The sequence below is a fragment of the Meriones unguiculatus genome (genome assembly GCF_030254825.1).
Source record: "Meriones unguiculatus strain TT.TT164.6M chromosome 13 unlocalized genomic scaffold, Bangor_MerUng_6.1 Chr13_unordered_Scaffold_37, whole genome shotgun sequence".
Classification (NCBI taxonomy): domain Eukaryota; kingdom Metazoa; phylum Chordata; class Mammalia; order Rodentia; family Muridae; genus Meriones; species Meriones unguiculatus.
In genome coordinates, this window is record NW_026843647.1 from 7,565,664 (window position 1) to 7,588,794 (window position 23,131).

The window sequence follows — 23,131 nt, forward strand, 5'->3', positions numbered from 1 at the left end:
CACTGCTCAGAGGCCATTAACTCAAAATTTGCCATATACTCCAAAAAGGCTGCCACAGTTCCTCTCAGCCACTTCCCTGGGCTCTGGAAATTCTTACCTATGTTTACACTCTGGCAAGGTTCACACGCCCTAGTCACTCACTCACTCAAGGGGGTGAGGTTTAGTATTAGGGACTGGGATTGGCGGACAACTTAGGCAATTTCTTTGCCTTCAAGTGAATCCATTTATACATCTGAGTTATTAATCTCTCAGCATCTTCCTGGGGTAGAATGATCTTACCTTTGGAGTTAATCCATGCCCCCACGTCGGTGTCAAATATCCCCTTTAGTTTTTTTTTGTTTTTTTGCCATATTAACTTTAAGTCTCTTTCTGAGTAGTTTAGTCATTCTTCTCTGGGCAGTTTAGCAGTTAGTACCACCAGGACAGAGTTTCCTCTAGCAGCTGCTTTAGCCTCCCGATTGGCCATGTTATCCCCCTTTGCTGCCCTGGAAGTCCCCTTCTGCTGTCCCGGGAAATGAATAATGCTTACCTTGTCGGGCAGCAACAGGGCATTGACCAAAGCCAGAATCTCATTTTTTATTTTTTATCTCTTTACCGGCTGATGTTAGCAGGCCTCTCTGCTGATAGATGGCCCCATGTACATGGGCTGTTGGTAAGGTGAACCAACTATCAGTGTAGATGTTTGTCTTTTTACCCTTTTCCAGAGTTAATGCTTGGATTAAAACAATCGATTCAGCTCCCTGAACAGATGTGCCCTCCGGCAACGCCTGGGCCCAGAATACCTTATGTCCATTTACCACCACTGCCTCTGCCTTTCTCTTTCCGTTCTACAAAAAACTGCTCCCATCCATATAGTATGTCACCTCCGCATCAGGAATTGGTTGCTCTTTCAAGTCCTTTCGCCATCCCTGTTCCTTTGCTAGAACCTGCAAATCATGCTCCATGGTCTGGATTTCTGGATCCTACAATAAGGTGGCAGGGTTTAGCTCCATAGCCAGGGCAAGGGTGACTCTACCTTTATTCAATAGCAAAGCCTGGTATTATGTCATACAGGTGTTCGTGACCCAGCTATCAGTTGGCTGCCTTATGACACTCTCAGGGGCAAGACGAGCATAGATGGTGAGGTCCTGTCCCACAGTCAGTTTGTCTGCATCGTTTACTAGTGCCGCCACTGCTGCTATTATTCACAGGCAGGTTGGCCATCCTGCCGCTGCTGAATCAAGCTTTTTGGATAGATAGGCTACTAGTCTCTTCCAGGGTCCAATTTACTGTGTTAGCATCTGTTGGCCATTCCCTGATTATCGGCCACATAGAGATGGAAGGTTTTGGTCACAATCTGAGTACCAAAGCTGGGGCAGACATTAAGGCTTGTTTGATATTATCAAATGCAGCTTGTTCATCCTTTCCCCAGATGCAAGAATCAATGCCCTTTGTAAGGGGATACAGAGGGGCTGCCATCTTGGCAAATACTTCTTTACTTAAAATTTCCCTCAGTTTTTCAGTAGTCCATGAAGGGGGAATATAAAATACAGTCTCTTTTCTAGCCTCCGATAGCCACCTCTTAACTGACCTGTTTCCTGCAGAGATGAGCATTTTTCGCCGACAGTCTATAGCCAAGGTCACCCAGCTCTTGCAACAGCTGATCTGTGGCTTCAAGTAAGGTTTCTTCATAATCTGCAGCTAATAGTATATGATCCACATATCAGAAAAGAGTTACCTGGGGATTGGTGGCCCAGAAGTGTGCCAGGTCCCGGTGTAGGGCTTCAATTTTCTTTTGGGACAATTCTTGATCCAGTGTCCTTTCTCCTTGCAATAGGCATACTATTCCTTAGACAGAGGGCCCCTCTGATTTCCAGGAACTCTCTCCCTATCATTATGACTGCACTACAGTGGCCAGGATCTTAGTCAACTTTCTGTCTTGCCTCTTTTCCTTTCTCTTTCTCTCACTTCCTGCTCTTTCTGCTTTCTTTCCTCTTTCTCTTCTTCCATATCCCAGCTGTCTAAAACCTTTTCTGCCACCTGCACTAAATCCTTCAACGACTTGTCCTGTAAACCCTTTATTTTCTGGAGCTTTCTACAAATATCTCTGGCTGACTGGTCTATAAAGATTATAGTCACCATTGGCTTACACTCATCTGAGGTAGGGTCATAGGTTGTAAACCAGCTGTATGCCTCCATCAGACATTCAAGAAAGGCTGTGGGAGATTGCCTTCTACACGCACAAAGTGTATGGTGGACTAAATAGGTGGAACCAGAGGGTCCAAGAGTGAAGTTGACACCTTCTGTAGTCTGCCACTGAAGGAGAAATTCAGAAATAATTCCAGGAGTCTTTCTGCAGGATAAGTCTACTCTTTGCCCAAATGCTTAGACTTGCAGGGTCCTAACCATATTTAGATTGTTGAAATCATACACCGGGTGACTGGAGCTCAAAGGAACTTAAGGCAGACGGCACACGCAGAGTGCAAGATCTGTTCTAGCCACTTTACTCCTTGAGCATCAGCCAGAGCTGAATGAATGACCTTGTTAAAGTACGCAAAGACTGCTCCTGGCTTATGCCTCTTCTCCTTGCCTGATCATCAGAAGCCGAGCCTTAGACTCTCCCCTCAAACTCCTTGTGGGCCAACACAGGTGCGTACTGTGAGCTAAGCAGTGGAATTTGGGTAGAACACAAGGCCAACTGTTTCTGGAAAGGCTGCTTTAGGGTGGGATATGGGAAAATTCGCAAGAGGAAGGAAGGGTTTCACAGTTTGGAAGCAGAAGAGCGTTCCACGGTTTGGCCTGTAATTGGAGGCCTCGAGGGAGTGGGTGGGGCTTCAGGTCGGTATTTAAGGGTGAGCAGCGGACTAATTTACGCATTTGCCATAGTCTGCACTTTCCTGGGTGTTGTTCTGAGTACACACTGGAGAGGAAGAACTCCTGTCAAAGTGTCTTCAGCAGGATGGAAGATCAGGCAGATGTGGGTGGCTGCAGCACGGCAAAGACATCCCGGCGTCAAAAGACTGTTTGGCAGGCCAAGCAGAAGGAGGTCTTGCTCTCAGTTTTCGCCAAGACACCTTACCCGAGCTTCAGGACCAGGCAGGAACTGGACAGGGAATTCGGAGTTCCAGAGTCCTCCATCCGCGTGTGGTTTCAAAACCGCAGAAATAGAACTGGCATGTCGAGGAAGACCTCAAAGCAGACCACCGCAGGCTCCAGCCATGAAGCCTCCCAACAGCCTCCTGAAAAGCTTGTCGCCAGGGTACAACAAGCAAGAGGCCCGCCCTCAGAACGGAGAAGGCCTCGAACGCGGCTTAGTCCAGCGCAGATCAGCATGCTAGTGCAAGCTTTTGAGATCTCTCCATCCCCAGACTATGCCACGAGGGTGCAACTGGCCCTGAGCACAGGTTTGCCTGAGGACACCGTCCACATATGGTTCCAGAACAGAAAGGCCAGGCAGAAAGGCCGCGCTGGAGGCAGCACAGCTAAAGGTGAGGACCTGCCTGCCTCTCCTGGCCCGGAAAGGGCTCCTGGAGCATCGTGTTGCATTGAGCAGGAGGCTTCCCGCGACAGCTTGTTGACATCGGGTTCTGCAGGAGGCCAGTGTGCAGAAGTGTTGATGTCAAGACCCGAACTCACCTTCTTCACAGAGGCCTACCCAGAATCCAGCAACTCCTGCCCTGTCCAGCTCTTCCTGGAGCAACTGGCGAGAACAGTGGAAGAGGAACAGGGACCAGCCGCTCTGGACCCAGATGTACCATGGGAGCAGATCGAACCAACACTCGAGGCTCCTCTCACAGAAGAAGAATATCAGGCTCTGTTGGACGATATTTGACCACATTGAGAACGCCCAGAATTGGGACTGTAAAACCCGGTTGCCTGGACCCTAACCTGACCATTGTCTCAGAGACTCCAGCCAGAAATAAGCTTGGACAGATGCTCAGACTTGCACCTAAGAAAGGTGCAGAGCTCTAGCGATCCTGAGTAAGTGTTGGGGAAAAGATGGAAGGCCCTGGAGGTGCGAGGAACCTCACAAGAAGACCAACAGAAACAGCTGCCCCAGCCCCCAGGGGGCTTGCAGAGACTGAGCCATCAAATAAGGAGCATGCTTGGTCTGGACCTAGGGACCCTATATACACATAGCAGGTGGGAGGTGAATCCTTGTGCTTAATGTGGGTTGCCCTATGAGGGAGGTGTTGTGGAGTGGCCCAGCGGCGGTGGAGAGTTGTTTCTAACCTGGACTTTGTTGTTTCTAACCTGGACGGTTTTGAAGGACAGTTATATAATGTTAGCTTCAGTTATTATCAAGATAAATATGTAATTTGTCTGCTGTTGTACTCTGCGTCATTAAATTATTTTTAGGCATTACTATGACCTGTTATTCTTTTCATTTGGAAGTTAATGTGAAGAGGAGATATGATTATCTTTCAAGCTGAAAAGAGGTGTGATCATGACTCTTGGTTTTTAACTTGACTGCATATGGAATTAAGCAAAACACCCAAATTAAGGACACAATTGTAAAGTACTCTTGCTTGTTTGAAATAGTCTTCTCTACTTCTCTTCTGGATCTATAAAGCTGAAAAATATAACTTTAATCCATATCTTCATACTGCAAAACCAACCACTCATCTTTGCCTCATCTTCTACTGGAAACCTATACAAGGACATGGAAGAAGGAATGTTTTACTCTTTGCCTGTTCTTTTTCGCTTTGGGAGCAAGTCTATTTCTTCATTGACTATAGAACCTTCTTCTTGAGGAGTTCTGTGTATATGAAGGTGAGTTGAGCCAACCAGCCTCATGGACTAAGCCACTGATAGATTCCTCGATTTTCCATTTTTAGGCATCCACTGTTGAATTAATTGACTCACAGATTGTAAATCATTTTCATAAATCCTTTCCTATAAAGAGAGAGTTAGAGGGAAACATAAACTATGCATATAATTATCTTTCACATAGAACTACCAAATTTTCTGCTTTTAATAATGTTATGTAATTCATTCAGAAATCACTTAAACAACAGTACTTTTCATATGAGGAGTTATAGAAAAATATTCATCATCATGCAAAGGCAAAATGCTACCTACATTTTTGGGTATATTGATGGCATAGGAATTAAATTTTTTGATGCAGTTATATTCTAAAATATCATAATTGAATTACAAGTATTTTAAGTTTTTGCAGCATTTATATATAGTTTATTTTTACCTCAAATTAGTCCCTTCTTCGTCTTAATTCACTCAACACACATTATAGTGTGTTCATTTTTTATTTTCTCAGGTTACAGAGATTCTATTTTATATGGGGATGACACCATGAAAATTAACTGTTCTATGCATGACACTGCTAATACCAAAATAGCATTCAAATAATGAGTAGACCTATCCGAATCACACTAGAATTCTCAGCAGAGACTATGAAAGCCAGAAGGGCTTGGATGGATATCATGCAGACACGAAGAGACCACCGATGCCAACCCATACTACTATACCCAGTATATATGCAGCCATCCAGCCCTACAGAAGATACTAGAAGGAAAACCCCAACCCAATAATGTGAAATACACTCCAGAAAACACATTGAGGCCCACACCATGAGGGGAAGTCCATGCCTGACACTGCCTGGATGACCATGAACCAGAGTCAAGATAACCTAGAGACACACGATATCTGTAAACATGACAGACAAAAAGTGACAATGAAAGATACTATGCTATAATCATTGATGAATGCCTAGCCCAGTTGTCATCAGAGAGACATCACGAGGCATCTCATGGGAACAGATGCAGAGACCCTTATCCAAACACAATGATGTATCCAGGGGAACCCCACAAATGAGGGAATATGTATTGTAGGAACCAGAGATATTAAGGACACAACAAGCACATGGCCCACTGAGTCAACTGAGTTCATAGGGGATCAGAGACTGAAGGACAAAAACATAAACATTCTATGAGTCTTGTGAGCTAGGTTGTTGGCATACACCTTATGATTATTATCCTGATTTCGCTGAGGGACTTCCAACAGTGAGAATGGGGGTGTCTCTGACTCTTTTTCCTGCTTTAGCTACACTTTCTCTCCTCATGTATTGCTTTGACCAACTCTGATGTGAGGGATTGTTCCTAGTTTTATTATAACTTGCTATGCCATCACATTTTTTTTTCATTGAAAATAAAATAAATGGAAAAAAAGCAGTGGATGAAGGAGAGGTGAGCTGGGCAGAGTTGGGCAGAGTAGTGGTGGATAGATTGTGTCTGGGAGGAGTGGAGGAAGAGGAAACTGCAGTTCAGATGTAGTGCATGAAACAACAACAAAAATAAAATGCTAAAACTAAATAAACTGTCAGCAGCTAGGGCTGTTGGTGAGCGCCTGCATTCCTAGCACTCAGGAAGTTAAAGGTAGGTGGATCTCTGTGCGTTCAAGCACAGGTTGTTCTATAAAGAGAGCCTGGGACAGGAAAATTGTTCAGAAAAAAAATTCTGTTTTCAAAGAAACAAAAAACTGTCAGCATTTTGTGTTTCATCTTTAGGAACTTTGTTTTATGTTCCACTTTTTTACTTTTTATTTTTTTAATATTAGATACAGTTTATTAACTTTGTATCCAAGCTGTAGACCAGTCCCCTCATTCCCTCCCTTTCCTACCCTCCTTCCCTCATCTACTACCTACACCTTTCCAAGTCTACTGATAGGCGAGGGCTTCTGCCTGTTCCAACTGACCCTAGATTATCAGGCATCATCAGGTTTGCTGCAATGTCCTCCTCTGTGGCCTAGCAAATCTGATCCTGCCTTGTGAGGGGGGAAGTCAAAGAGCCAGCCATTGAGTTCATGTCTGTAATAGTCCCTGTTCCACTTAGTATGGTACCCACTTGGAGACAGAGCTAACATGGACTATATTTGAGCAGGGGTGCTAGGTTCTATGCGTACATTGTCCTTGGTTGGAGATACAGTCTCATAAAAGACCCCTGTGCCCTGATAGATTTGGTCCTTGTGGAGTTCCTGCCCTCTCCAGGTCACACTAACTCCCCCTTTTTTTATATGATTCCCTGTGCTCTGCCCAAGGTTTGGTTATGAGTCTCAGCACCTGCTTTGATATACTACTAGGTAGAGTCTTTCCCAGGTCCTCTGTGGTAGGCTAGGGTCCTGTTTCTTGTTTTCTCCTATGTCCATCCCATTTGTCTTTCGATGTGAGGATTGATCATCTTATCCCAGGTCCTCTTTCTTGTTTATCTTTTTATAGATTTTAGTATGTTTATCCTATATTATAGGTCTAGCCTCCACTTAAAATCGAGTATATACCGTGTATGTCTTTCTGCTTCTGAGATACCTCACTCAGGATGATCTTTTCTAGATGGTTTGTTTGTTTGTTTCTTCATGTTTACATTTTATGACTTCTTTGAATGGTCTAGATATAAACCTGTCTGTTGCATAGCTGGAACAGTGGTTTCCCATTTTATAAGCTGCTTCACCACCTAAAGAATGGATGGCAAAAGCGTTTTAGTTTCATGTTGTTAGACCTGGAGTCTCACTGCTCAGGAGCTCAGGATTGTGCACTTCCCAGGAACACTCATAGACCACAACTTGAGGCAAAAGCAAGAGTTTTATTCCAATTTCTATAGGGTCCCCCTACAAAGACAGGAGACAGCCCTAAATATGCAAAGGACAGGGTTTTATACCTGAAATTGAAACCACTTTTGCTCTATACATTGATTGTTCAGCAAGAATAGCATGAAGATAGTTTACACCTGGTTTTAGGTAGTATACAGCTGGTTATAGATAGTTTACAGGTGGTTGTAGATAGTTGTTCTCAGAACAGTTGACCCTTTCCTTCAAGAGTTATCTACACCTGACTTCAATTCAAATAATCACTGTTGTTTTTCTCATTCCCAGGTGGTCTCTCACCCCCCCCCCTTTTTTGCCTCAATTTTAACCCTAAAATTGTGGATCAACCTCATGGAGAGGTTGATACTCTTTCTGGAGCATCAGGACCTGAACTGCACTTATACTTTCCCAGAAAAAGGGGAGTTCTTGTCTGAGAATTTATTGTCCCTGATGAGTTTCAGTTTCAGCCGGTAGCTGGAGGCTTGGAGTTTCCAGGTGTTGCAGGTTGATGAAAAGCCGGCTTAACATGTGACACGTGGATTCAAGCTATGATGCCCTCTATTTTGACGGCAGTTGGCGTGGTGAGGAAGATGTAATAAGGACCCTTCAACTGAGGTTCCAGATTCTGGCTGCCATGTCACTGCACATATACCAGATCTTCAACGTGGAACTGATGGGGCACCTAAAAGGACCCAGGCACATATGCACTGCCAACCTTGCTCCAAATTTCTTTCTGAATAAGCTGCAATTCTTTCAGCCTGTACAAGTCAGATTTACCACTAGTTTTATCAAGGGGGCACCCAAGAAGAGTCAGGGAACAGAAACCCATATAGTAGTTCGAAGGGTGTTAAACCTATATGGAGAGAGTATTTCTGACCCTAAAGAGGGCCAAGGGAAGGAGCACTGCCCTGTCACCGCCAGTCTCCATGTTCAACTTGGTGAGAATCTCTTTGAGAGTTCTGTTTGTTCTCTCTAAATGTCCTGAACTTTGGGGTCTATAAGCACAATGTAACTTACAGTCAAGCCCCAGAAACCTGGCCACCTCCTGGCTTAACTGAGCAATGAAGGTTGACCCATTGTCTGACCCAATTACCTTTGGAATACCAAACCGAGGAAAAATGTCTTCCAGAATCTTTTTGGCCATGACCAGGGAGGTTTCTTTCTTTGTGGGAAAAGCTTCCACCCATCCTGAGAAAGTGTCTACAAAAACCAGGAGATATTTATTGCTGTACCTGGGTGGTTTACTTTCAGTGAAATCCACTTCCCAATGCATTCCAGGTCTAGTTCCTTGTCACTGGCCAGCAGTGACAGCTGAATACCACCTGAGAGAGGGCTGGGAGAAAGAGAGAGACAGGGTGACACAGAGAAGGACACCAAGTCTACATGCTTATCCAGGTGTTGATTTAATGGACGTCAGGTTAACACTTAAGTAGGCAGAAAAGTACAAGCAGTTTCTCATGTAGGAGCTTTACTTGGTCAGAACATAGGAGAGCTCACTCAAGGTTACACAGAGCCTGCTGTCTGGTTACTATGGTTGCACACAGTTTCTCAGGGTCAGAGCAGTCTGCTGTAGGACCACCAAGGTCAGTTTATAAGAAACTGGACTTTGGAAAATAGCCAAAGCCAATAGGCAGCGTTCCACTGCTCAGAGGCCATTAACTCAAAATTTGCCATATACTCCAAAAAGGCTGCCACAGTTCCTCTCAGCCACTTCCCTGGGCTCTGGAAATTCTTACCTATGTTTACACTCTGGCAAGGTTCACACGCCCTAGTCACTCACTCACTCAAGGGGGTGAGGTTTAGTATTAGGGACTGGGATTGGCGGACAACTTCAGCCAATTTCTTTGCCTTCAAGTGAATCCATTTATACATCTGAGTTATTAATCTCTCAGCATCTTCCTGGGGTAGAATGATCTTACCTTTGGAGTTAATCCATGCCCCCACGTCGGTGTCAAATATCTTCTTTTGTTTTTTTTTTTTTTTTTTTTTTTTTGCCATATTAACTTTAAGTCACTTTCTGAGTAGTTTAGTCATTCTTCTCTGGGCAGTTCAGCATTTAGTACCACCAGGACAGAGTTTCCTCTAGCAGCTGCTTTAGCCTCCCGATTGGCCATGTTATCCCCCTTTGCTGCCCTGGAAGTCCCCTTCTGCTGTCCCGGGAAATGAATAATGCTTACCTTGTCGGGCAGCAACAGGGCATTGACCAAAGCCAGAATCTCATTTTTTATTTTTTATCTCTTTACCGGCTGATGTTAGCAGGCCTCTCTGCTGATAGATGGCCCCATGTACATGGGCTGTTGGTAAGGTGAACCAACTATCAGTGTAGATGTTTGTCTTTTTACCCTTTTCCAGAGTTAATGCTTGGATTAAAACAATCGATTCAGCTCCCTGAACAGATGTGCCCTCCGGCAACGCCTGGGCCCAGAATACCTTATGTCCATTTACCACCACTGCCTCTGCCTTTCTCTTTCCGTTCTACAAAAAACTGCTCCCATCCATATAGTATGTCACCTCCGCATCAGGAATTGGTTGCTCTTTCAAGTCCTTTCGCCATCCCTGTTCCTTTGCTAGAACCTGCAAATCATGCTCCATGGTCTGGATTTCTGGATCCTACAATAAGGTGGCAGGGTTTAGCTCCATAGCCAGGGCAAGGGTGACTCTACCTTTATTCAATAGCAAAGCCTGGTATTATGTCATACAGGTGTTCGTGAGCCAGCGATCAGTTGGCTGCCTTATGACACTCTCAGGGGCAAGACGAGCATAGATGGTGAGGTCCTGTCCCAGAGTCAGTTTGTCTGCATCGTTTACGAGTGCCGCCACTGCTGCTATTATTCACAGGCAGGTTGGCCATCCTGCCGCTGCTGAATCAAGCTTTTTGGATAGATAGGCTACTAGTCTCTTCCAGGGTCCAATTTACTGTGTTAGCATCTGTTGGCCATTCCCTGATTCTCGGCCACATAGAGATGGAAGGTTTTGGTCACAATCTGAGTACCAAAGCTGGGGCAGACATTAAGGCTTGTTTGATATTATCAAATGCAGCTTGTTCATCCTTTCCCCAGATGCAAGAATCAATGCCCTTTGTAAGGGGATACAGAGGGGCTGCCATCTTGGCAAACACTTCTTTACTTAAAATTTCCCTCAGTTTTTCAGTAGTCCATGAAGGGGGAATATAAAATACAGTCTCTTTTCTAGCCTCCGATAGCCACCTCTTAACTGACCTGTTTCCTGCAGAGATGAGCATTTTTCGCCGACAGTCTATAGCCAAGGTCACCCAGCTCTTGCAACAGCTGATCTGTGGCTTCAAGTAAGGTTTCTTTATAATCTGCAGCTAATAGTATATGATCCACATATCAGAAAAGAGTTACCTGGGGATTGGTGGCCCAGAAGTGTGCCAGGTCCCGGTGTAGGGCTTCAATTTTCTTTTGGGACAATTCTTGATCCAGTGTCCTTTCTCCTTGCAATAGGCATACTATTCCTTAGACAGAGGGCCCCTCTGATTTCCAGGAACTCTCTCCCTATCATTATGACTGCACTACAGTGGCCAGGATCTTAGTCAACTTTCTGTCTTGCCTCTTTTCCTTTCTCTTTCTCTCACTTCCTGCTCTTTCTGCTTTCTTTCCTCTTTCTCTTCTTCCATATCCCAGCTGTCTAAAACCTTTTCTGCCACCTGCACTAAATCCTTCAACGACTTGTCCTGTAAACCCTTTATTTTCTGGAGCTTTCTACAAATATCTCTGGCTGACTGGTCTATAAAGATTATAGTCACCATTGGCTTACACTCATCTGAGGTAGGGTCATAGGTTGTAAACCAGCTGTATGCCTCCATCAGACATTCAAGAAAGGCTGTGGGAGATTGCCTTCTACACGCACAAAGTGTATGGTGGATTAAATAGGTGGAACCAGAGGGTCCAAGAGTGAAGTTGACACCTTCTGTAGTCTGCCACTGAAGGAGAAATTCAGAAATAATTCCAGGAGTCTTTCTGCAGGATAAGTCTACTCTTTGCCCAAATGCTTAGACTTGCAGGGTCCTAACCATATTTAGATTGTTGAAATCATACACCGGGTGACTGGAGCTCAAAGGAACTTAAGGCAGACGGCACACGCAGAGTGCAAGATCTGTTCTAGCCACGTTCCTCCTTGAGCATCAGCCAGAGCTGAATTAATGACCTTGTTAAAGTAGGCAAAGACTGCTCCTGGCTTATGCCTCTTCTCCTTGCCTGATCATCAGAAGCCGTGCCTTAGACTCTCCCCTCAAACTCCTTGTGGGCCAACACAGGTGCGTACTGTGAGCTAAGCAGTGGAATTTGGGTAGAACACAAGGCCAACTGTTTCTGGAAAGGCTGCTTTAGGGTGGGATATGGGAAAATTCGCAAGAGGAAGGAAGGGTTTCACAGTTTGGAAGCAGAAGAGCGTTCCACGGTTTGGCCTGTAATTGGAGGCCTCGAGGGAGTGGGTGGGGCTTCAGGTCGGTATTTAAGGGTGAGCAGTGGACACTTTACGCATTTGCCATAGTCTGCACTTTCCTGGGTGTTGTTCTGAGTACACACTGGAGAGGAAGAACTCCTGTCAAAGTGTCTTCAGCAGGATGGAAGATCAGGCAGATGTGGGTGGCTGCAGCACGGCAAAGACATCCCGGCGTCAAAAGACTGTTTGGCAGGCCAAGCAGAAGGAGGTCTTGCTCTCAGTTTTCGCCAAGACACCTTACCCGAGCTTCAGGACCAGGCAGGAACTGGCCAGGGAATTCGGAGTTCCAGAGTCCTCCATCCGCGTGTGGTTTCAAAACCGCAGAAATAGAACTGGCATGTCGAGGAAGACCTCAAAGCAGACCACCGCAGGCTCCAGCCATGAAGCCTCCCAACAGCCTCCTGAAAAGCTTGTCGCCAGGGTACAACAAGCAAGAGGCCCGCCCTCAGAACGGAGAAGGCCTCGAAGGCGGCTTAGTCCAGCGCAGATCAGCATGCTAGTGCAAGCTTTTGAGATCTCTCCATCCCCAGACTATGCCACGAGGGTGCAACTGGCCCTGAGCACAGGTTTGCCTGAGGACACCGTCCACATATGGTTCCAGAACAGAAAGGCCAGGCAGAAAGGCCGCGCTGGAGGCAGCACAGCTAAAGGTGAGGACCTGCCTGCCTCTCCTGGCCCGGAAAGGGCTCCTGGAGCATCGTGTTGCATTGAGCAGGAGGCTTCCCGCGACAGCTTGTTGACATCGGGTTCTGCAGGAGGCCAGTGTGCAGAAGCGTTGATGTCAAGACCCGAACTCACCTTCTTCACAGAGGCCTACCCAGAATCCAGCAACTCCTGCCCTGTCCAGCTCTTCCTGGAGCAACTGGCGAGAACAGTGGAAGAGGAACAGGGACCAGCCGCTCTGGACCCAGATGTACCATGGGAGCAGATCGAACCAACACTCGAGGCTCCTCTCACAGAAGAAGAATATCAGACTCTGTTGGACGAAATTTGACCACATTGAGAACGCCCAGAATTGGGACTGTAAAACCCGGTTGCCTGGACCCTATCCTGACCATTGTCTCAGAGACTCCAGCCAGAAATAAGCTTGGACAGATGCTCAGACTTGCACCTAAGAAAGGTGCAGAGCTCTAGCGATCCTGAGTAAGTGTTGGGGAAAAGATGGAAGGTCCTGGAGGTGCGAGGAACCTCACAAGAAGACCAACAGAAACAGCTGCCCCAGCCCCCAGGGGGCTTGCAGAGACTGAGCCATCAAATAAGGAGCATGCTTGGTCTGGACCTAGGTACCCTACATACACCTAGCAGGTGGGAGGTGAATCCTTGTGCTTAATGTGGGTTGCCCTATGAGGGAGGTGTTGTGGAGTGGCCCAGCGGCGGTGGAGAGTTGTTTCTAACCTGGACTTTGTTGTTTCTAACCTGGACGGTTTTGAAGGACAGTAATATAATGTTAGCTTCAGTTATTATCAAGATAAATATGTAATTTGTCTGCTGTTGTACTCTGCGTCATTAAATTATTTTTAGGCATTACTATGACCTGTTATTCTTTTCATTTGGAAGTTAATGTAAAGAGGAGATATGATTATCTTTCAAGCTGAAAAGAGGTGTGATCATGACTCTTGGTTTTTAACTTGACTGCATATGGAATTAAGCAAAACACCCAAATTAAGGACACAATTGTAAAGTACTCTTGCTTGTTTGAAATAGTCTTCTCTACTTCTCTTCTGGATCTATAAAGCTGAAAAATATAACTTTAATCCATATCTTCATACTGCAAAACCAACCACTCATCTTTGCCTCATCTTCTACTGGAAACCTATACAAGGACATGGAAGAAGGAATGTTTTACTCTTTGCCTGTTCTTTTTCGCTTTGGTAGCAAGTCTATTTCTTCATTGACTATAGAACCTTCTTCTTGAGGAGTTCTGTGTATATGAAGGTGAGTTGAGCCAACCGGCCTCATGGACTAAGCCACTGATAGATTCCTCGATTTTCCATTTTTAGGCATCCACTGTTGAATTAATTGACTCACAGATTGTAAATCATTTTCATAAATCCTTTCCTATAAAGAGAGAGTTAGAGGGAACATAAACTATGCATATAATTATCTTTCACATAGAACTACCAAATTTTCTGCTTTTAATAATGTTATGTAATTCATTCAGAAATCACTTAAACAACAGTACTTTTCATATGAGGAGTTATAGAAAAATATTCATCATCATGCAAAGGCAAAATGCTACATACATTTTTGGGTATATTGATGGCATAGGAATTAAATTTTTTGATGCAGTTATATTCTAATATATCATAATTGAATTACAAGTATTTTAATTTTTTGCAGCATTTATATATAGTTTATTTTTACCTCAAATTAGTCCCTTCTTCGTCTTAATTCACTCAACACACATTATAGTGTGTTCATTTTTTTATTTTCTTAGGTTACAGAGATTCTATTTTATATGGGGATGACACCATGAAAATTAACTGTTCTATGCATGACACTGCTAATACCAAAATAGCATTCAAATAATGAGTAGACCTATCCGAATCACATTAGAATTCTCAGCAGAGACTATGAAAGCCAGAAGGGCTTGGATTGATATCATGCAGACACAAAGAGACCACCGATGCCAACCCAGACTACTATACCCAGTATATATGCAGCCATCCAGCCCTACAGAAGATACTAGAAGGAAAACCCCAACCCAATAATGTGAAATACACTCCAGAAAACACATTGAGGCCCACACCATGAGGGGAAGTCCATGCCTGACACTGCCTGGATGACCATGAACCAGAGTCAAGATAACCTAGAGACACACGATATCTGTAATCATGACAGACAAAAAGTGACAATGAAAGATACTATGCTATAATCATTGATGAGTGCCTAGCCCAGTTGTCATCAGAGAGACATCACGAGGCATCTCATGGGAACAGATGCAGAGACCCTTATCCAAACACAATGATGTATCCAGGGGAACCCCACAAATGAGGGAATATGTATTGTAGGAACCAGAGATATTAAGGACACAACAAGCACATGGCCCACTGAGTCAACTGAGTTCATAGGGGATCAGAGACTGAAGGACAAAAACATAAACATTCTATGAGTCTTGTGAGCTAGGTTGTTGGCATACACCTTATGATTATTATCCTGATTTCGCTGAGGGACTTCCAACAGTGAGAATGGGGGTGTCTCTGACTCTTTTTCCTGCTTTAGCTACACTTTCTCTCCTCATGTATTGCTTTGACCAACTCTGATGTGAGGGATTGTTCCTAGTTTTATTATAACTTGCTATGCCATCACATTTTTTTTTCATTGAAAATAAAATAAATGGCAAAAAAGCAGTGGATGAAGGAGAGGTGAGCTGGGCAGAGTTGGGCAGAGTAGTGGTGGATAGATTGTGTCTGGGAGGAGTGGAGGAAGAGGAAACTGCAGTTCAGATGTAGTGCATGAAACAACAACAAAAATAAAATGCTAAAACTAAATAAACTGTCAGCAGCTAGGGCTGTTGGTGAGCGCCTGCATTCCTAGCACTCAGGAAGTTAAAGGTAGGTGGATCTCTGTGCGTTCAAGCACAGGTTGTTCTATAAAGAGAGCCTGGGACAGGAAAATTGTTCAGAAAAAAAATTCTGTTTTCAAAGAAACAAAAAACTGTCAGCATTTTGTGTTTCATCTTTAGGAAATTTGTTATATGTCCCACTTTTTTATTTTTATTTTTTAATATTAGATACAGTTTATTAACTTTGTATCCCAGCTGTATCCCAGTCCCTCATTCCCTCCCTATCCTACCCTCCTTCCCTCATCTCTTTCCTACCCCTTTCTAAGTCCACTGATAGGGGAGGGCCTCCTCCTATTCCAACTGACCCTAGCTTATCAGGTATCATCAGGACTAGCTGAAATATCCTCCTCTGTGGCCTAGCAGTCTGATTCTCTCTTGGGAGCGGGGAGGTCAAAGAGTGAGCCACTGAATTCATGTTTAAATAGTCCCTGTTCCACTTAGTATGGTACCCACTTGGATACAGAGCTCACATGGACTACATTTGAGCAGGGGTGGTAGGTTATATGCATACAAGGTCCTTGGTTGGAGAAACAGTCTCATAAAAGACCCCTGTGCTGATATATTTGGTCCTTGTATAGTTCCTGTCCTCTCCAGGTCACAATAACTCTCCCTTCTTTCATACGATTCCCTGTGCTCTGCCCAAGGTTTGGATATGAGTCTCAGCATCTGCTTTGATACACTGCTAGGTAGAGTCTTTCATTGGTCCTCTGGAGCAGGCTTCTGTCCTGTTTCTTGTTTTTGCCTATATCCATCCCATTGGTCTTTCTAAGTGAGGATTGATCATCTTACCTAGGTCCTCTTTCTCATTTATCTTCTTTAGGTGTACAGATTTTAGTTTGTTTATCCTATCTTATAGGTCTAGCATCCACTTGAAAGTGAGTGTATACCGTGTATATCTTTCTGCTTCTGGGACACCTCACTGAGGATTATCTTTCTGGATTGTTCTTTTTTTGTTCATGTTTACATTTTATGACTTCTTTGAATGGTCTAGAATTGAACCTGTCTGTTGTATAGCTTGTAAAGAGGTTTCCCATTTTATAAGCTGCTCCACCACCTAAAGAATGGATTGCAAAATCATTTTAGTTTCATGTTGTAAGACCTGGAGTCTCACTGCTCAAGAGCTCAGGATTGTGCCCTTCCCAGGAACACTCATAGACCACAACTTGAGGCAAAAGCAAGCGTATTATTTCAATTTCTATAGGGTCCCCCCTCCAAAGACAGGAGACAGCCCTAAATATGCAAAGGACAGGGTTTTATACCTGAAATTGAAACCACTTTTGCTCTATACATTGATTGTTCAGCAAGAATAGCATGAAGATAGTTTACACCTGGTTTTAGGTAGTATACAGCTGGTTGTACATAGTTTACAGGTGGTTGTAGATAGTTTACAGGTGGTTGTAGATAGTTGTTCTCAGAACAGTTGACCCTTTCCTTCAAGAGTTATCTATACCTGACTTCAATTCAAATAATCACTGTTGTTTTTCTCATTCCCAGGTGGTCTCTCACACCCCCCCTTTTTGCCTCAATTTTAACCCTAAAATTGTAGATCAACCTGATGGAGAGGTTGATACTCTTTCTGGAGCATCAGGACCTGAACTTCACTTATACTTTCCCTGACAAAGGGGTGTTCTGGTCTGAGAGTTTATTGTCCCTGATGAGTTTCAGTTTTAGTGGGTTGCTGTAGGCTTGGACTTTCCAGGTGTTGCAGGTTGATGAAGAGCAGGCTTAACGTGTGACACATGGACCCAAGCTGTGATGCTCTCTACTTTGGCAGTTGGGGTGGTGAGCAGGATGTAATAAGGACCCTTCAACTGAGGTTCCAGATTCTGGCTGCCATGTCACTGCACATATACCAGATCTCCCACCTGGAACTGATGGGGCACCTCCAAGGACCTGGGCGCATATGCACTGTCAACCTTGCTCCATATTTCTTTCTGCATAAGCTGCAGTCCTTTTAGCCTGGACAAGTCAGAGTTACCACTAGTTACGTCAAGAGGGTCCCCAAGAAGAGTCAAGGTAGGAGAGCAGGAACCCCATATAGTAATTCAAAGGGAGTTAAGCCTAGTAGGGAGTGAGTATTTCTGACTCTAAAGAGGGCCAAGGGAAGAAGCACCACCCAGTCACCCCCAGTCTCCATTGTCAATTTTGTGAGAGTCTCTTTTAGAGTTCTATTTATTCTCTCTACTTGTCCTGAGATTTGGGGTCTATAAGCATGATGTAACTTCCAATCAAGTCCCAGAAATCTTGCCACCTCCTGGTTTACCTGAGCAAGGAAGGCTTGCCCATTGTCTGACCCAATTAGCTTTGGAATACCTTACTGAGGAAAAATGTCTTCCAGAATCTTTTGGTCACGACCATTGTGGTTTCTTTCTTTGTGGGAAAATCTTCCACCCATCCTGAAAAAGTGTCCACAAAAACCAGGAGATATTTATTGTCATACCTGTCTGGTTTAATTTCAGTGAAATCCACCTCCCAATGCATTCTGGGTCTACTTCCTCTTAGCCGCTTTCCTGGGCTCTGGAAATTCTTACCTATGTTTACTCTCTGGCAAGGTTCACATGTCCTAGTCACTCTCTCAGTTAGGATGGTGAGGTTTAGTATTCGGTACGGGTATTGGAGGGCAACTTCAGCCAATTTCTTTGCCCCCAAGTAAGTCCACTTATGCATCTGAGTTATCAATCTCTCAGCATCTTCCTGGGGTAGAATGATCTTACCTTTAAAGTCAATCCATGCCCCCACATTGGTGTTAAATATCCCATTTTTGCCATATTAACTTTAATTCAGTTTCTGAGCAGTTTAGTCATTCTTCTCTGGGCAATTCGGCTGTTAATACCACTGGGGCAGAGTTTCCTCTAGCAGCTACTTTAGCCTCCTGATCGGCCATGTTATTCCCCTTTGGTGCCCTGGAAGTCTCGACCTTCTGCTGTCCTAGGAATTGAATAATGCTTACCTTGTTGGGCAGCAACAGTGCATTGAGCAAAGTCAGAATCTTGTTTTTATTTTTTATCTCTTTTTATTTTTTATCTCTTTACCAGCTGATGTTTGCAGGCCTCTCTGATGATAGATGGCCCCGTGCACATGGGCTGTTTATGAGGCGTACTGACTATCAGTGTAGATGTTTATCTTTTTACCCTTTTCCAGAGTTAAATCCTGGGTTAAAGCAATCAATTCAGCCTGCTGAACAGAAGTGCCCTCTGGCAATGCCTGGGCCCATATTACCTTATGTCCATCTACCACCACTGCCTCTGCCTTTCTCTTCCATTCTCAAAAAAAACTGCTCCTATCCATATAGTATGTCACCTCAGCTTTATGAAGAGGGTGATCTTTCAAGTCCTTGCACCATCCCTGTTCCTTTGCTAGAACGTGCAAACAATCATGCTCCAGGGGCTGGATTTCTAGATCCGTAAATAAGGTGGCAGGGTTTAGCTCCATAGCCAGTTCAAAGGTGACTCTATCATTATTCAAGTGCAAAGCCTGGTAAGGTGTCATGCAAGTGTTCGTGAGCCAGCAATCAGGTGGCTGCCTTATGACACTCTCAGGGGCATGAGGAGAATAGATGGTGAGGTCCTGTCATAGAGTCAGTTTGTCTGCATCTTTTACTAGTGCCACTACTACTGCTATTATTCGAAAGCAGGTTGGCCATCTTGCCACTACTGAATCAAGCGTTTTGGATAGATAGGCTACTGGTCTCTTCCAGGGTCCAATTATCTGTGTTAGCAACTCCTTGGCCATTCCCTGTTTCTCAGCCACATAAAGATGGAAAGGTTTGGTTACATCAGGGAGTCCCAATGCTAGGGCCGACATTAAGGCTTGTTTGATATTATCGAATGTGGCTTGTTCATCCTTTCCCCAGATGAAAGTCTTTGCCCTTTGTAAGGGCATACAGATGGGCTGCCATCTTGGCAAATCCTGCAATCCACAGCTGGCAAAACCCTGCTGTACCTAAAATTTCCCTCAGTTGTTTAGTAGTCCGTGGAGGGGGAATATGAAATACAGTCTCTTTTCTAGCCTCTTATAGCCATTTCTTTTCCTCTCTTAATATATATCCCTGATAACTGACCTGTTTCCTGCAGAGCTGGGCCTTTATTGCTGATGCTCTATATCCAAGGTCACCCAGCTCTTGTAACAGCTAGTTGGTGGCTTTAAGGCAGGTTTCTTTACAATTTGCAGCTAATAGAATGTCATCCACATATTGGGGAAAAGTTACCTGGGGATTGGTGGCATGGAAGTGTGCCAGGTCCAAGTGTAGGGCTTCATCAAATATAGTAGAAGAATTTTTAAACCTTGAGGAAGTTGAGTCCATGTAAGCTCACCTGAGTCCCCTGAGTCTGGGTCTTTCCATTCAAAAGCAAAAATGTCTTGCCTGGTAGGGCTGAGTTGGAGACAAAAAAAATAAAATGTGTCCTTAAGGTCCAGGACCATATACCAAACCCTGTCAGGGGGAGGGGAACTCAACAGGTTATATGTGTTGGGTGCGGTAGGGTGTAAGTCCATGACCTGTTTGTTAACTTCCCTCAAGTCCTGTAGGGGTCAATAGTCATTGCATCCAGGCTTCTGAATTGGCAGCAATAGAGTATTCCAGGCAGAATAGCCCCTTCTGAGAACCCCTAGATCAAGGAACCTCTGTTTGTGAGGGTGGATCCTCACGGGTTATCTTAGACATTGGATATTGTTACACCGTGATTGGGGTAGCCTGAGGCTTCAGCTCTATCAGAACTGGAGCTGTTTCTCTGCTTTTCCTAGGCCATCTGTTTCAGCCCATGCCTGGGGAATCTCTGTAGCCACCAGTCAATGTCTTTTTCTGGACTTACCACCTTTTCAGAAAGGCGGCATTCATCTTCCAGTTGAATTGTCAGTACATGAATGGGATCTCCTTTATTGTCTGTCAAATGTGGGCCATCTGGTCTAAAATGGATATGGGCTCCTATCTTAGTTAGAATATCTCGCCCTAACAGCGGGTATGGGCATTCAGGGAGAACTAAGAATGAGTGGTATACCCGGTCCACTCCAACGTCCACCATTCTTCGGGTAATCCATGAGTATTGTTTACATCCAGTGGCTCCTTGGACCGATGATTTCTTCTTTTTTAGCTTCAAAATCTTGTAACAGAACAGAATGCTGGAAGCCAGTGTCCACCAAGAAGTCGACTGGCTTCCCGTCCATCTTAAGGGTTACCCTGGGCTCTGGGTAAGGGGTCAAACTCTTTACCCCCCTAATCACTGTCATCATCCAGGGTTAGGACCTGGGTCTCCAGGGCTTGGGCATTCGGTTTTTCTGGCTTTTTCGTCCTTTTAGGACAATCCTTGATCCAATGTCCTTTCTCCTTGCAATATGCACACTGATCCTTAGACAGAGGGCCTCCTGGAGTCTGGAGGGTCTTAATCTTGACAGCAAGGATTTTGTCAAGGTGAAGGGTGCCCTCGTGTGGCCATTCAACCTGAAAAGTAGGCCACTCTGAGGAACAGAAAGTTTGCCATTTTCCCTTTTTAACTTCAACTGAAATGTTATGTGCCCTATATCTCACCTCTGAGAAATGATCAAGGGTGAGGGATAATGGTGTAGTCACAGTTTGTCCCATAATAAAGTCGTCTGTCAAGAAAGTCAAAGAGGAAACACAGATAGAGACAAAGAGAACGAGACAGACAATTAGACAAGGACGCCCTTGAGGGTGGTACCACAGAACTCTGATTGAAAGGCTGCCTGGCGGCAGCCATCTCTAACAGGAAATAGATGGGAGGAGGAGCGTCCCAATCCTAGCCTCCCAAACCGGAGCGTCCTCCAGTTCCCAGTCAAGTGATAGTCTGATACGTCTGTCTATCACAATGAATGATCAGATGACTAAAAAAAGGTCTAGATAGGCGCCTAAACAGAAACAGATTGGTAAGACAGAAACAAGCAAAGCAAAACAGAAATTAGACTAACCTGTTTTGAGCTCAACCTCCGAACTCAGTCTGATGAGGGTTGGGGAAGGGGCACGCCCTTTCCTGGTCAAACGCACCAAAAATGTAAGGCCTGGGGTCTCACAGCTCAGGAGTTCAAGATTGCGCCCTTCCCAGAAATCCCCACAGACCACGACTCCATGCAAAAGCAAGAGTTTTTTGTTTGTTTGTTTGTTTGTTTTTTGTTTTTCCAATCGTGATACGGTCACCCCTCCAAAGACAGGAGACGACCCCAAGCATGCAAAGCACAGGATTTTTATACTTAAAAATCTGGCCACTTTTGCTCTATACATTGATTGGTCAGCAAGAATAGCATGAAGATAGTTTACAGCTAGTTGTTTGCAGTTTTTGGCCATTTGTGAGTTTTCTCAAAACAATTCACCCTGCCGTTATTTTTTAAAACCTATCTCAGAGCAGTTCATCCTGCCTTTTGAGAGCTACGTGGCTCTGGCTTTAATTCAAAGATGGGAATAGTCACAGCTGTTTTTTATTTTACAGTTGTTTGCATTCTCAGGTGGTCTCTCAGATGGAGATGAAGAGAGAGAGAGAAGGAGACAGCAGGACATGATAGCGGAAGAGAGAGAAGGGGGCACCCCAACAGAGAAGGGGGAGAGCGCAAGAAGGCAATAGCAAGAGGGCGAGAGGCCAAGAGAGAGACAAAGTGGGCAGGCAGATCCTTTTAAGGAGCAAAGTAACCACACCTGCCCTCCCTGGCAGTCAACACGTAATGACATCACAGGTTGCTAGGAAAGCCAGAAACAGGTGCCTAAATACTAAGAGTTGGCATAGGCCTTTAATCCCAGTACTCTGCCAGGCAGAAGCAGGCCAGTCTCTGTGAGTTCAAGGTCAGGCTGGTCTACAGATCTAGTCCAAGATAGCCAAGGCTAAAAGGAGAAACCCTCTCTCAAAATACCAAAATATTCATATGTATAATTAATATATTCTCACTAAATATAGTAATATAAACCAATATATTTAATAAATATGTTATATATTAATATATACATTTTGTTTTAATCATATGTATATGTTTCAATTTATGTTTTAATCATATAGATATATTATTGAAATAAAAAATCTGAGCCAGGCTTTGTGGCACATATCTCTAATCCTGTCTCTCTAGGAGACACAAGCATGCTGCTGTGTAAGTTCAGTGTCACCCTGGTCTACAAAGCAAGTCCAGGACATGCATGGCTAGAGAGAAACATTGTCTAAAAAAACAGGCTAGATGTGTGGCTAGATATATCTGAAATCACATAGTGTGACAAGGCTATAAGAAAGTCTTACGAGGCATGGTGACACACATCCATAGTCCCAGCACTTGAGAGGCAGATGAAGGTAGGTCTCTGTGAGTTCAAGGTCAGCCTGGTTTACAAAGAGAGTCCTGGATTGGCAATGATGCACTGAGATACCATGTCGCAAAAATAAAACATTAAATTAAATTAAAAAAATCAAAGCCTGGATTGTTGGCAAATGCCTCTAATACTAGCACTATGACTGGCAGAAGGAAATGGATCTGTGTTAGTTTAAGGCCTGCCTGGTCTAGAAAGTATGACAGGTCAGTCAAGGCTATACAGAAAATCTCTTTCTC

General features: G+C 44.3%; 1 protein-coding gene across 6 annotated transcripts in view; it reads left to right on the forward strand.

Moving 5' to 3' along the window:
- The window catches only part of LOC132650979 (cytochrome P450 3A1-like), an 800,659-nt gene that overhangs the window by 656,976 nt on the left and 120,552 nt on the right, over positions 1-23,131 (forward strand). The gene's annotated exons all lie outside the window — the stretch shown is intronic.